We start from the raw sequence: 16,278 nt of genomic DNA, 5'->3' as shown, positions 1-16,278 counted from the left end.
TTTGCTAATAATTTAACTTCGAAAATATATACGCGTGTATATATAATCAAGATTTGGATAATGAGAAATTTGTTTTCATAAATTAATCGATCAGTTATCTGATAACGTATTGGATTAGTATGTTGCGTAAATAATTGGAAATTTATTTATGTAATTGCATAATTACAAATAGTAGGAATAATAGTCGCAAACTTGTATATGTAATTACAATATTAATTATTATGTAATTATTATAAGTAGATTAAAAGATGTCCATTAGAAAGGATATTATAAATCATTCTCAATAATGTATATATAATTTTAGAAGAGATGCAGCAGAGAGGAAGAGAGAGAGAGAGAATAAGGAAAAAGAGAAAAGATGTAAACGCATGTATTATAGGTATATGTATTAATGTATTTGAATAAATGCGCGTAATGATACTTTCTTAAGTTACACTTTTCCTGAAGAAAAAAAATATAAATTTTTGTTTTCAATTTAGTGCTACAAATTGAATGATTTGTGCATCGCATAGAAAGATTCTAAATTATATAAATCTGTAGAGCAATACTTTGTAACGCGATAAAATAATTTTTATTTTTCTTATAATTTTATACTGCTAATAAATTTAGTAGAAAATTAGAATTAATGATAAAACATCGGTAATTTATTGTAATAGAATATTTTTTGTATAATTTTTTTGCAGATGTGTTATCTTTTCCAAAGAAGTTTATTCAATTTTTTAATTTCTTATGGCGTTTGAGCTCGCAAAACTTCTTGTTAAAATATCTTCAAGTTTTTTTTAGATATATTTCTAAGAGCACTTATGTGTATGTTTGAACTGTTTGGCTTTAAATAGAACTACACATATATTGTTTTCAGATATTTTGATATACCTGGAGTATGTTTCTTATTTCTGTGTTTTATGAAAGACTATTTTTCAATTTCCTCGTAAAAGCATTTGATTCTTTTTATATAAGAGCCGATTGCCATTGTGTATATTGCGCAACGAGTGGAAGTATCTCTGAGCGAGCTCGACATTAGAAGCGGTAGCATCAAGACCTTTTTCTTCGACGGTTAAGAGAACCGGTCGTTAAAGTCGATAAAAATTCCGATTGATTGAGGGCACGTTGAGGTCTCTTTCTTCCTTCTCTCTCTTCACATCTAATTTCCTTGCCGTCGTCTGACGCCATCCGTCATTAAATTCTCTTCCGACCGACGGCGCCGCGGCGCGGAAGATATACCCAAACCAGCATCTGCCAAAATGTTTAATCGATCATATTCAATTAAATTACACCGCGGTTTGAAGCAGCGGGTTTAAATGACGCGGCTGACGTTTGAGCCGTGAACATCACGCTCAGATAAGATAATATTTTTTCACGCAACAAAATTTTTATTCAGCAATATTAATTAATATTGTATCAAGCAATATTAATTAATTTTTTATGGATCTAAACATATGAACCAATCATATTGAAGAATTTTACAATAGTTGCAAAGCTGCTTTCTCTGCTGAACGCAGCTAATGATACATGCGATAATCTTTTAATAATTACTATAAATGAAATTGATTTTAGCTGTAAAATATTAATTACGTTTAAAGTCTTGCAGGATTAAACACCGCATAATATTACTCAGTAGTGAGTAATGATGATTTTTTTATTTAAGTTAATTTACTTTTAATAGTTAAGTAATAGTTAAATAATGTTTACTTAATTCATTAATGGCAATAACATAAAAATCGCCTTTTTTTAATTGTGTCACTTTCGAAGTGAAGGAATGATACATGAAATTTCCTTTGATGTTAAATCGTGAATATATAGAAGACATGGGGTAATTAATAGGAAACACATCATCTCCGAATGTCATGTGTAAAGATCGAGTCACATTACGCGTAATATTAATGTCCTGGGTAGGTAACGCTATTTTGCGGTTGACGTGCTCTCCGACGCGACATTGAGATATCGTAATAATACGAATTAACTTTGTACGCTGTGTGTGTGTGATGTAAATTAAATTCGGCGGTATCGCGAGTGCGTGCGAGTAAATGCGCGTATGTCCGCACATGAGTTTGATTTACTTTTGTTTAGCTGAAGGATAATTTAATTAGAATTTCGAGTCCCCTCAGGGCCCCTCAGTCCGTGCGAGGTGCGCACGAAATACGCCGCGTCGCTAATCTCGCTTAATTAGATGCGCGGCAGGCGGCGGGATTGCCTTCGGGCAACTCTGACTTGTGTAAAACTTCGTCGGTGCTTCGTCGAGCTGACTCGATTATTTGTTTGTCGTCGCATACGACCGGCCGTTGCGAGTAAACTTTATTTTCACGAGCGCCTCACCGAGATATCCGATGTGCTACGCCAGTTGCAATCCGACCGTGAAACGAGGAGAAAATGGAAAAGCGGATTCTCGCCGTATGCGAGTATCGAAAACTACACCTTAGAAGTCTATCTGATGCGTCGTTTCACTTAATTCGATCTGCCGACAATGTGACTTTTGTTCTTATTGGCTGGACGCTGCTTATGTATTCGAATAAGATCCACTCTATTGTTACGTACAGTGACTATATATAAAAACAGCATTTACATTTATATATTTTTTTAGAATAACAATATGCGTGTGAAATGTTCAATGCAAATAAACGAAGAAGGTCATAATCAATCAAAACGAGTCTTGGTGCCTAATATTTGAATCTTATAATTTTTTGAAACAATTTTGTGCAAGAAAGAAGAAATCTTGATAAAGTCTTATTAAATTGATAATTTTATGCAAGAAAAAAGAAAATTTAATAAGATCCTTTATTTATATCGATGAAGTTTTTAAGTAAAACGTTCTGAAATAAAACGTAAACCAAACTGAATGTAATATTGCACGACACACAATTTTTTACTGCACTACTTGGCGTGTTTTCATGTCATTATGATGGGCATTACAATCTGCATTCGATCGTCGCGCAAATTATCACTCTACATCGAACCCTCGAGACAGTCAATGGGCTCAGGAGCGACGGATGTTTCATTAGCAGTTTGTTAATTATTAATGAATTATAACCATACCGATGGTGTGCAAGCACGTACGCATGTATCCGGCAATACGCGACTCGGTCGGGGCTCGTTAATCGCGTCACATTGCGCGTCAACGGTAGAGTACAAAAGCCACGGTGTGCTTACCGTGACTAGGAATTTGCAATGCAAACGTAAAAATTGCAAACGACGCGTCGTTACGAGGCATCGTGGCTGTTTGTTTGCGCTTTTCGCGTGATACAGATGCAACAGTAAATGACCAATGTTTTTCTCTTCTCTGTGATCAAATAGGTCACTGTAAATATATTTTTTAACACCACTCGACGGTTAGTATTCTTGTTTTTTTAATTTTTAATTTTTACAGTTATTTAAGTAATGTGATAAAATTAACAAATGTATAATTTAAATCGAAGAGATAAAAAAACATGGCTTTTATTTTAACAGCGTTAGAAAGAATTTTGTACAAAACAAGTAAACAAGTAACTGTTATTTTAAAAATTTGATTTTTGTAAAATCGGATATAATTCTGAAATGTATTTTGAGTAATTGATGCAAAACTATGTGGTGTAATACGGATTATTCTTGAAAGAAAATGTAATGGGCTTTTGAAAAATGCGTGGATTTTTTTACAACTTTAACCACGAGTCGGATTGAACGGTAAATCCGATCGCGGTTTTAACGGCGAGCGCGCCCGTTGAAATGACAGGCGAGATTTGCACATGTTGTTCTCAGCCGATAGTAACGTCCGGGCTGACAATAGTTACTACCGGTTTTGACATGCCAAACGAATATTTCTCCATGTATTGTTTAAACGACATTTGTATCATCTAAAACGCGATTCATGTAATGCTACTCTAACGCACTATGCATGTTATAAAACACTATTTGTAAAATAAACGAATTATATTATAACATAAACGTCAGATTTACTTTAAATAAAAAAATGAAGGACTCTTCTTAAAGACAATATATAGGAAATAATAATTAAAAATTTAGACTAATGAGAGTAGAGTGCTGAAATTAGAGCGCGGTTAATCTTTTAAATAACATACACAGATTTATTTTATTGTTAAAATTTATACGAAATTATCTTATTATAAAAATTATGCCAAATGAATAGATATATAATAACATTTTTTACTATTTGTAAAATAAATGAATAACATATTAAGATAAACATTTATCATACTATTAAAATTTATACGAAATTCTCTTATTATAAAAATTATTTTGATATCGTAAGAATACAGAGAGTTTTACTGAGATAGATAAATCAGCTGCACAAAGAATTAAAAATTCATACTGTCGCGTCAGCTCAATTATTAACGACAATCGAAAGTCGGGATATAATCATAATGCATTGTCCCAAGAGATCGTCTGGCTTTATCGTGGTCGTATCTACTCTGCCGACCGCGAATGAAATCCCGCTGGGCAGAGAAACGCATTGAAATTAACAGCGAGGACTCTTGGCTGCTCTTAACCGCGACAGACGTATTGGATTTCAATTATCTTACGCGCGATAGGTGCGCTTCAGAGGGGTACGTATGAGAGGTTCTGAATAATGTATATTGCGGGAGCGACAGAAAGAGCGACAGACCGAAGATGGGAGAGCGGCGGACAATGCATGGAGAGACGTTTCCTCCGGTTTTATTACGGCCATTTTTTTCACGCTCCGCGCTCGATATCAATATTACCATAACTTTACATTCGTAATTGGTTGGCATCGAACCAGCGTGACGTAGCCGTGCTCCTTTTTCTTTTCTCTCTCTCTCTCTCTTTCTTTTCAATCTTTCAATCTTTCTTCGGTCTTCATTCTTTCTTGTTTGTTCCCTTTGCCTTTTTCCTCTCTTTCTCTTTTCCACTTTCTCCTCGCTCTCTCTCTTCTTTTCTTCCATCCCGCACTATTTCATTACACTCTCTATCATCCTCTTTTTTCTTCCTCTGCAGGCACCGATTTAGAGGCCCGCGATCCTGCACACTGTTCTCTCGTTTTTGGTCTTTGTTCGCGACCCCCGCTATTGTTCACCGAACAATTGTCGCGTCCTACTTAGGTGTCCAATGACGATCGGCGACCGCTAAGATACGTGAGATGGATGCTTAAGTGGCGCCCGGCATGTTCGTAACCACCGCTTGAGCGTACGTGAATCGCGCGAAGGGCAGAAAGAAGCAGCATCCCATGAACAGAGATGATCCTTAAAAGGCCCTCACGTCTGCGGAAAGAATAACGATCTCCTTCTTGTGCTATGCGAGACAGAAAGTGCTTCTACGAAGTACCCACTCAAATGTACGGTACCTATTTCGTAAACACCCCTAGCTATGTCTTTATCGACAGAGAACTTAATAATCGCGGACGTTTAGTCTTGGCTAAAATATTATAGGCACACTGAAAAAAAATTCTATATCCAAGTAAGTAATATTTTTTGAATAGTAAAATAAATATTTATTAAACGTAAACATATATTATTGATTTAAATATTACTTTCTTTTTCTGAATAAATATTTATTTGCAGTAAAGAAATGTTTACTTACAATTAGTATTATTGAAGAAAATATTAAGTACTTAAATTTAGGAATTTTTTCAGTACATATTTTTTTTCATTAATTTGAAATTCTTTTATTTACACTATTCCTATTAATTACATTATACATAAATTTAAATGATTTTTGAGACAAAGGATACTTCGCAAATGCCATAAATCAATTTTTTAACTAAAATATTAAATATTCAGCGGATTTAACAGTTGAGTGAGCAAAACGCTCGATCCGACGAGTGAGCAAAGTGCTCGCTGCTACATTAGTGTATTCTTTTAGATCTAAAGGTCTGATTTATTATTTAGAAGAATACACCAGTAACAGTGAGCGTTCAACTGTTGAGTCTGCTAAATGTGCCTAATGGTTAACATTTTTAGCCGCAAGATTGTACATACGGGAGCAGATTAGATCATTATTTGATTTTTTATTATTGGTGCAAAAGATTTTGGAAACGTTCATTTTAAATCATTGAAAAGAAGCAGTAGATAGTAAAAGAACATACAGATATGAAAGTAGATAAAGAAATTACTTGACCACAATATTAAAGTAGTGTAATTTAATATAACTGTTCTTAAAAAAAATAAACTACCTTCGTAATAATTCTGCTAAAATTGTCACTAACTCATAGTATTGTATAATGCGGAAGCAATAACTTGGGATTTCATATCATCACCGGCAGATTCCATAATACCTATCTTCTTCTCCACTAGAAAATATGGTAGTCGGAAATTCCTATTTCCGATCGCACGCGCAAATGGCTTTACGATAGGTCTCCCTGGACCGCCTTAGTACATAAGTACCATCCGCCTGGGAAGATTCGCCGCGTAACCTTACAAATTTCCGTACCCTAATTATAGATATATTACGTAATACAGAGAGTAAATATGTGCTGAACAAGTTGATTTACAGATGTAACTTCTTTCATTAATTCGGAAGTTTATCAAGTTTTCGTAACGTAAATGTTAAGAAGTTAATAGAACTTCAATCACGGCGACTATAAGTAAAGAATTGGTTGATAAATTCGTAGATGTGCAAACAAGTACTACAACCTTATTCTCTGTTTAATTTTAATTAGATTCTGTTTTAACAAGCACTTCTCAGAATTGGGTAGAAGTATTATTCGACTACCGTTTATATCCATAACTAGATATAAAAGCTTGCGACAAATAATAATCTCTCTCTCTCTCCCTCTCTCCCTCTTTCTCTCTCGCGGGATTAGATTAGAGAGTTACTACTAAGAGAAAGTTTACCCCAAAGTCCCTAAATTATCCAAGTAATCCGTAGATGAAGAGTGAGTTCGTTGAGTATATGAAATATTCTATATATTATATATTCCAATATTATATATCAAATATATATGATTTATGAATAAATAAATGATTTTATAGGCTATTATGATTACATAATAACCTTACATTTTACGGTTATGAACTATATTATCAAGATTATTGTAGGTATTATATAATTCATGTTTATGTTATCTAATATTATCTAAACAATATAGAAAGCGAGAGAGAGAGAGAGAGAGAGAGAGAGAGAGAGAGAGAGAGAGAAAGAGAGAGGAGGAGGAAGGGAGGAAGAGAGAAACAGAAACTCGGATGCAAAACTATAAATCCAATACTGCAAAAATACATATATCTAGTAATGGCTGCTTATCGGAGATACTACATTAACATCGTGCAAATATATAATGATATAATGCGTAAATATTTACGCTAACCGAGAATACGCACAATTTATGCCGCGGGCAAAGGAACATCGATCGTTAAATGTGAAATGTAAAAGACTGTAAGATGTAAAATTATCAAAGAAGACGTAATTAGTTACTGTTTGTACACTTCTTACTGCTTACACTTTTGTAAGAGATGAAGGAAGAGAGAGAGACAGGAAGGGAGAGAGAGCGGGGGAGGAGAGAAAAACAGACAGGGAGTCTGACATGAACCTACCGTGGGCTGATTTAAATGGATCGTTGCGCTATACATCGAGTGCAAGCAAACACGAAATTCAAATATAGATTCCGTAAACGGTAACTTCTGTCTGACGGCTAAAGATTAATTTACTGATTCCTTATCTTTTGCTCAAAATCAAGGTTAGAAGAGAGGAAAGAAAAAAAAATTACAGGAGTCTATTTCTATAAAAGAAATAATATTAAAGCTTTCTTACACATAAAAACTATCGCTGTTATGGGATACTAAATACCATAACTTTCCGGATTGCGCCATTTAAACAGCATCATTATCTTCAACGCGTTTTATAAACAATATACTTTTCTTTAAATAGCATAATTAAAAAAATAGATTTAAAAAAAAGATTTGAAAAAATTTAATACATATTATTTGTGTGTAGAAACTGTACATTGCACTCGCAGAAATAAATGAAAATTGTATATTTGATAGACCGTTTTCATGATGTATTTTTATCAGCATTAATACGTAAATTATCTTCTTTTTAGGTTGTTAAATCTTTCATATAAATTTCTTTTTATTACTGTTTTTAAAATTGTGTAAAATAATTAGTAAAGTATATACTTGACTGTATAAAAACGAAAGAATTTCGGACGAATTGAAAGATGTGACGTGAGATAAAACAGCAGAACGTCATTAAATTAATGTTACGTAATTAAATATCACGGAAATCGTATCGTACTATATTTTGGTAATTATCACATGAAGATATAACTGATTTATAACGATTAACAATTGGATTCTACGAGCTAAAAGCGGCAGATCATTTTGCTCGGTTCGCGCGCAGCGAAATACATCCGATAAAGTCATAACGCACCCAATCCATCTTAGTCCGTTTTGCAATTTTCTCGCGTGCCTACGCCCTTATACGCTACATACAAGAGAGTAAACCTCGTGAAAGCTGGCGAAGGAGATTATACGGTTCCGTAGTCGGCCTTGGCAAATCAACCCCTTTCCTCCACTCCTCGATCTCGCTTGTTTTCCACGCGACTCCGTCATTTCGACGCGAGAGAAGACCACCCGCACTCGACCCGCGTGTTCAATGACACCAAACAGAACAATTTGTCAATGCCGCACGCAACGTTTGTCGCCGTCGTTTACACGATCCCACACGTACACGTTGTACACACACAAACCCCCTACACGCACGTATTTATGCATTCGAGAGACGCGTTATCATGACGCCATTCAAGGGCATCGTGCGTTCGTAACTAAAAATAATGGAACTTGCAACGACAACGTTGATCAGAGAACAACTCATGTGTAAAAAGCTTAACACTTCGCGTGCTACGACATGCAATACGTATTACTTTATACGTCGACGTGTAATTTGGAACTTGATAGTAGATCTTAATAAAGCTCGATAAAATTAGGTAAAGAGCAAATTATTACATCGATTATTATTATTACATGGAGTTTGAAATATTATATACTTTTGAATGAAGATAAACAGAGAGAAGATAAAACATACTTCAAATTTATTTAGCACTTGTTTGTCACTTGAAATAAAATCTTTATATTATTAATAAAATCTTATTATTATTAATACACTATTACTTTATATTATTATCTATTAATATAAACTTTATATTATTAAATACAAAAAAGATTGGAAATTCTGGACTGTGCTTGACGTTTCATTTGGGTTAAAGGTATTGATAAAGTTTATTTTCAAGTTTAATTAATTTGTAATTAACGCATTAGTTTATAATAATGTAATGTAATGTTAATATTAATTACGTAATTGATACAGAGATAAAAATTACAATTAATGTGTCTGTTCAAGATATTACGTCTCGCATTTATTTCATAATCAAATAAATTTATACTTAATTAATTTCAAAAATATTGTCTAAGAAAACGTGTAATTTTTGATATTTTATTTTATACAAAAGATAGTATATTTGAAATATGAAATATTTTATTCCAAAAAATTAGTTCTTAAATATTCGAAAAGGAATATTTGAATATCAAAGGAATATCCAAAAAGACAAATACGAGAGACATTTTATAATATCTCACGTAGATTCAAGTTCGCTATTTACCATCATCCAGAGCGATTTATTTTTCTCTCCGTCTTCTGCTCTGTCGATCCTTCGTATCATTCTTTATCTATCTAAAATGTGTCAAAGATTAACAAGTAGAAAAATGCAAGAATACAAACGGCTTCTTCGACGAGCGCCATAGTGACGTTGGTCAGTCTGATGTTGGCGTTTATAAAAACGGCAGCTGTTAGAAGGGACACGAGTAAAAATGGAAGGAAATGTAACAGACGCATCAAAGCATGACGAAAGATGGAAAGCTGTCTGCTAATATTATTCTATCATTTCTGCGATGTACTTTAATCTTAAATTTAGACTGGATATTTCAACGAAAAGTTGGGTTTGGACGGTGCGATTATTTTATCCCGGAATAATCTTCTGAAACTTAAAATAAACATGATATATTATTAGGTAATATTAAAATTAAAAAAAAAAAATAAAAATTAAACGGACTCGACGGATTAAAAATCAATAATAAATAATAATAATAATAAGGGGTTTATAAGCATAAACTAGATATGAATGTTTAACTTATTACGTAATCAATAATAAGATTGAATAATAATTTCTGAAATTAATTCATTTAAATGAATTTACAATAGTTCAACATTTTAACGTTCTGATCGTTATGGCGCTTCTTAATTTAAAGGATTGTTATTACGTAATGTTTCGACCTATATTAGGCCATTTTCAGCGTAAATTTATAAAATAATTAGAATAAATTAAATGAAAGTTAGTGGATCGCAAGTAAAAATTAAATTTAGTGAGTCTCATTAAAATTTTCTTTAAGCTTTTATCTTTTACAGCGTGAATTACGATTGTAGTGCTAAAATTGGAAACGATATTTTATTATTAAATTTCTACTTAAATTGATGATTAAAAAGTTGACAATTCTAATATTTGTTCTAATAAATTGGTTTTATAATTTCTTTTTAAAGAATTTAACTATTTATTTTATCAACATTTTGTTTTTTTACAATATTCGAACCAATTCACAAATCGCAAACTAAAATTATCTGTATTGGTTTCACAGGCACTTGAAAGTTTGATTTATTTTCAGATTGATTAATCAACAAGCTAGCAGAGGCGTGGTAAATTGGTGCAGCCGCTGAATCAGAGCTATTGGCAAATTAGGTAAGCTAACTTTAATCCGCTTTGCAGTTCTGCACACATTTGACATTTATCGAGGGAGTAACATTGGATTAAAAGGATATTGTGCTAAAAAACTGATAATTAATATCGATTTATCTAGCAAAAGTCTTAAATATTTCTAAAATATATTAAATAGTTTGAAATATGTACATATATTAAAACAATGCTAATACCAACCATTTAGATCTTTCCAAAAGAAACACGTGGTTCGATAAAAAGAGCAATTGCGTATTTTCATTCAAAAATTTACAATGATCGAAATGTCAGCAAAAATCTATTGGATAAATATTTTTACCAAACTCGCGGATGGAGTTTATTTGTCCAGGGAATTCAGTTACTCTTCGAACTTCAAAAGTTTACAGCGATTAAAACGTTTTTGTTAGGTTTATTCAATGCCGCAGAATTTGTTTACGGCTAACATACTATAAGCCATCAAGCCTGAGGCTGGCAGTACGGGCCAGTCGGTTCGTTGGTTTGCGCCACGAAATTCAAATATCTTCCGCCGTTGCACTTGGCAAACGTTCTATGTAGTCTGTTCGTAGCCCGGGGCTCATTCGCCAATCACTGTGTGTTACTTCTTTTTTCTCTCTTTCTTTCGCCCATCCTCATACGTGCGTTTACTGTTCTCCCTGTGTAAGAGAACATCATCGCGTCTCTAATCGTACGATGTTACGGTTTCCGTTTTTCTTCCTGAGTCTCATTACTCCTTGTGATTTAGCAAAAATCACGAACGTTGTATAACAGGTAAAATTAGCGAATCATTAGAGGAAATGTAAAGATGTAACGCCATTAGGCAATTCCATTAATTAAATTTGCATTTGTTAGAAGTCTCGAATAGATAATCCAAATAAGTCATTAATTCTAATATACTTAAATCAACTTTGTTATTCGGATTATTATTGAATTTAATTATTATTAGATCGCTCTATGATGAATTCTCGCATCTATTTGTGCAACCTCACTCTGAATTACTTAATTGAAAATTAATTAATTGAAAAGTAAAAACTGCATTAAAATATAGCTCTCTTGTATTTTCTATAAAATATAAAATCTATCTTATATCTTATATATAAATATGGAAAATAAAATTTTATAGGAATGCAAGCAAAGTAATTTTAATTGTAATATTTTAGACAATTTTTTTCCGAGAATTGTAGAAAATATGAATATTCATGACCACTAAATTTAAGATACGTATGATTCAAATCATTTTGTCAATTATCTTCTGTATGCTATCTGTCATTTTCCGAAGATCATTATCGTAACGACATAGATAGAAAGCTTAATTAAAATTATCATAAAATTTATTGAAATATTTACTAATTTATATCGATATCAAATTTTATAATAAACTTGTATTATTTTTCAATTTGAAATGAAAATGGATGATGAGAGCTTGATATTTGTACGCATTTTAATGTATATTTTATATATACGTGTATTTTTTATAATATTTTTAATTGTCTACTTTAATTTTTCTTTGTTTTTTCTTTTCATTTTATATGACATATAAAATCGAATAGAATTCTTTCTCTAGTACAAATTATATCGTTTAGATATGTTAAATTTTTTTGTAAGGAAAAATCCAAATATATATCATGCGGATTTTGGAAAGCTTGATAAGATATAAAGTTTGGCGTCGTAAAAATGATATGTAACGTTCAGGTGCCAAAGGATTGGAGTTACAAAGTTTTAAAGTTTGGACGAACAACAAACATGAACATCACAGTAAATAGACATAGTTTGACTGAATCCGTCGCAGTGTCTGTATGAGCTCGAAAAATGTTGAAAACTCGCTGTATGCACTAAAAAATTCCAAATTTGATTTTCTCGCGAATGTTTAATAGTTGTATCAAATACTTTTACTGTAATTGATAAAGGTACAGTACTACAATATAAATTTAAACTCGGTGAAATCCGAGAGGATAATCCCTGTTGATCTCGTTGATAAATCCTATAGCTAACTCTGACTCTCTTCTATTTCATCTGATTACAAATAATTTTTTTCACTACATATGAAGTAATTTGGTAAAATATACGATTTTATTTAATATTATACAATGATTTCTCGTGGTTGCAAATGTAATTATTGGATTATACATAGATTTTATATGAATTTTATAATAATTTCGAGGACTCTGTCCCACGATTACATTAAGTAGTTACCCCTTCGATAAAACATAATATGTAAGAATATCAATTGTTTCATTCCCGTGGATGTGTAGTTCATCAAAAATCAGAAATTAGTCCAAAATATTATAAGTCAATAGAGCCGCTGTTAGAAATTTACCACCAATAAGACATTTATCCCAAAATTATATTCGACATTATGTACAATGACACTTTGTATTTTTATATCATGGTATAAAATATACCTGTGATACTCCATATTTATAAGTACGACGATTTCATCGACAGAAAGTGTCGTTTTATAAAAATATATGTATATGGAAATATTTTATTTGAGATCATATAAAAACTTTTATTGTATGAACTTTTATATATGACGCTTGATGTAAAACCAATTAGAAGGTTGTATTAGCATCTTAAGACATTATTTAAAATGCCCAGGGCTGGGCATGTGAAATACTTTTATATAAAAAACAGTATTTATAGAACAATTGCATTTTGTATTAGGGTTAAATAAAGTTATTTAAAGTATATATTTTAAATAAAAAATATAAAAGAGTTATTTAGTATTTATTATTTTAAATAACTACATTTCTGACTTATTTAGTATTTTAAATAAGTTTCCCGAATCTATTATATATTTTTTATTTTAAACAAGTCGTATCAGTTTTTTACTGATTTCTATGATTTTATATTTTAAATAAGTTTCTGAAACTTATTTTATATTTTTTATTTTAAATAAATCATAACAGTTATTTTACCGAGCCATAATCGGCATTATACATAAGTTTAAAGAATTTTTGAAACACAGAATAATTTGCAGTAATAGTAGTGTCATAAATTAATTTTTTAGTAGAAAAATTAAATAATGATTAACAAGGTATTTAATATCCAAAGCTGTATTGAGCGCAAATTGTTTCGCAATATTAAGAAAATTTGCATGTATCTTTGTGTAAAGATACCCAACCTTTGTTTAAGTATGAATCATTTAAAAGTATAATGAAAATTGAGACAATGTTGAAATATCACACACGCGAATAATTACCAATTGCGTTTAAAAGAACCGCGCTTGTAATGTAGGATTGAACTAGTGCCAGAGATGTCACAAAACAAAGCGCGAAATGTATGATAATACCCGTTTGTCAAAATCATGTAAAATATGAATAATTGAATCGTGAATATTTTTCATACGCGACAGTTGGATATCCGAACAGCGAACAGCATGGGGGAGCGCCAGGCGAACAGCGAGGGGTAGCGGCGCGCGGTGAAAAGCGAGAGGGAGCGTGCCGCATGGCGCGGTGGTTGACTATACGTCATCACTTCGGCATTCGCTCGGCGACCTTGGAGGGAGACGGAAGTGTAGTACGAGTCGCTCCGGGTGTCGCATTAATTCATGAAAATTAGGTATCTACGAACGCGAATTAGATAAGGTTGCCCAAAACTAAGGTATCTACCAAGGGTTAAGAAATAAGTCAAAATAAGTTATTTAAAATAATAAATTTTAAATAACTCTTATCTTTTTTATTAAAAAATGTATTTTAAATATCTTTATTTTTTAAATACGACCGAGTCCTGTATATTAATATATTGATAATTTTGATTTTTTTATATTATGTGAAATAAACTAAAATCCAATTAATATTTCGTCGCGGAATTAATGAAACAATTTCTTATATCTAGTTTTAGCGGCGAGTCGTTTAATGTGATATCATAATTATATTGTGATATACTGAGGAAAATATTTGACATTTATTTTATAATTTCAAATATTTTGTATCAATTACAATGTGCTGACAAAAGGCAAGAAGTAAAAAGAGGTTTTTACTAGCGTGGTTTTTTTTACATAATTGCTCATGTGAGGTGTTTTTGACATCCCAACATTATATCTCAATTTTTAATGCTCTTTTTGGTGATTTACAATTAAATAAGAATTAATAATATACCATACACCTTTTAAATGAAGATAAATACAAAATTTATTTTAAATTATGGAACAATTTCGACTACATAGAATAATATGTATAAATAGCATGCACATACATTTAGAGATATGTATTTAAATATAATTTACCTGTTACTTTTCCCATATTAAGAACGCGGAATAAGACGAAAATAACAGAATTATAATGATTCAAAGTAACAAAAAGCCACAATTTGAATCTAACAATAAGAATCTCATTTTTATACCGTATTGAAATATCTAAGATATTCATGAGCTGTGTATGTGCGTAATGAATCTAAGAAATAAAGTCAAAAATCATGCAATAAAGCCTATTCATAGAAGAATATTAAAAATGTAACGAATAGATTATTTTACTCATTTTGTAATATGCGTTAATATTTCGACGGTTAAATGAACGGTGTGCGACCTTGTGGTTTGTTTTGATATGGGCAGGCGAGCAGACGGCGTATCACGTTTACGTAGTTACCGCGCAGCCATTGTCTTACCGAGACTCGTACAGGCAGGTAGCTGTGTTGCGTGTCGCTCTACTTAATATTTCTTTTTGAAATATAATCGCGACAAATGCTAGATAATAAGAAACGTTGTACTTTATGAATACTCTCAGTAATATCACAGCATACGATTACTAGCTCGCACGATTAATTATTCATAAAAGGATCGAGATGACAATCGGAACAGATATTTCGTACGGTTTATTCATTTGGAATTAAAACGGAATAGAACACAGAATTTATTAATATTTCGCAATAATTACATACAATAATGATTTTTGTTTAACGTAAAATTTTTCTCTTACACTTGAATATAACTTTCAATTATACTTCGAACAGTATTACACGAATTATAAAAAAGCAACGTTAATAAATATTCTCACACAAATAACGGAATTCATGCGATTCCTACTTTTACAATTAATATAGTTTCTGTAATTAATAATTTAATTAATTTTTCATTTTCATGCATCTTTCGTGATATGATCTGTATAAGAGATTAAGCGTAACTTTGGAACTATTTGTCGGTAATAAAAGAAATATTTCTCTTTTTTAATTAATCTCAAGCTCATTCCATTGACTCTAATCATATCTTACAGACATCGTAATAGGAGATTCAGCCTTTTTATCTGCTCTGAATTTATTTCGCAATTCGGTGCAAGCGAATTGACATGTTTTTGATATTCATTTATAAAAGTTAACCGATAATTGCACAGTAGTATAGATAATAGTATATTACATTTTTCAGATGATATCTTCCTTCTCACGGGTACACCTTGACGTGGTGGGAGGGCTCAGTACCCAGAGGATATACACGAAAAGAACGGTTTTCCTCAAGTATCTAAAAATTTTCGGATCTATCTGAATGATATAGCTAGGTAAATTTTTAGATACTTGAGTAAAATTGTTCTCTTCATGTAAAAATTTAATGACGGGGAAGCTAACGTACCCTCGTCGCCGATTCAAGTGAAAGTGAACGAACCGCAGCCGGTTCGTCGCGTCGCGCG

Source organism: Mycetomoellerius zeteki, unplaced genomic scaffold (assembly GCF_001594055.1).
Source record: "Mycetomoellerius zeteki isolate Tzet28-1 unplaced genomic scaffold, Tzet1.0 scaffold709, whole genome shotgun sequence".
Taxonomy (NCBI): Eukaryota; Metazoa; Arthropoda; class Insecta; order Hymenoptera; family Formicidae; genus Mycetomoellerius; species Mycetomoellerius zeteki.
This window is presented reverse-complemented; position numbering follows the sequence as displayed.